This window comes from Penaeus monodon, chromosome 21 (assembly GCF_015228065.2).
Source record: "Penaeus monodon isolate SGIC_2016 chromosome 21, NSTDA_Pmon_1, whole genome shotgun sequence".
Lineage (NCBI taxonomy): Eukaryota > Metazoa > Arthropoda > Malacostraca > Decapoda > Penaeidae > Penaeus > Penaeus monodon.
This window is the reverse complement of record NC_051406.1, coordinates 18893630-18893967: the sequence shown is the minus strand read 5'-3', so window position 1 is coordinate 18893967 and position 338 is coordinate 18893630. Positions and strand designations below refer to the sequence as shown.

Here is a 338-nt window from a genome sequence, read left to right as displayed (position 1 = left end):
GGGAGTAATTGGCAAGAGAAGGACTATAATAAAGGAGAGGGGAAAAGTAATACAAGAGAGGAGGAGAACAAGAGGAAGTGTGAACATAAAATGAAAGAAGGGGAAGCGATAGGAGAAAAAAAAACGTAAAATGAAAGAAGGAGGAAGCGATAGGAGAAATGAACGTAAGATGAAAGAGGGGGAAGCGATAGGAGAAAAGGACTATAACAGGAGAGAGAGGAAATGTTATAAGAAAAAAAGGGAAAGCAATAAACGAGAGAAGAAAGCAATAGATGAGAGTGATCAAATAGAACGACAAAGTGAGACCGTCATAGAAGAGAGAGAGTAAGGAATAGGAG

General features: G+C 39.1%; 1 protein-coding gene across 1 annotated transcript in view; it reads left to right on the top strand.

Moving 5' to 3' along the window:
* Positions 1-338, top strand: part of LOC119586591 (serine protease inhibitor 88Ea-like) — an 11480-nt gene that overhangs the window by 1595 nt on the left and 9547 nt on the right. The gene's annotated exons all lie outside the window — the stretch shown is intronic.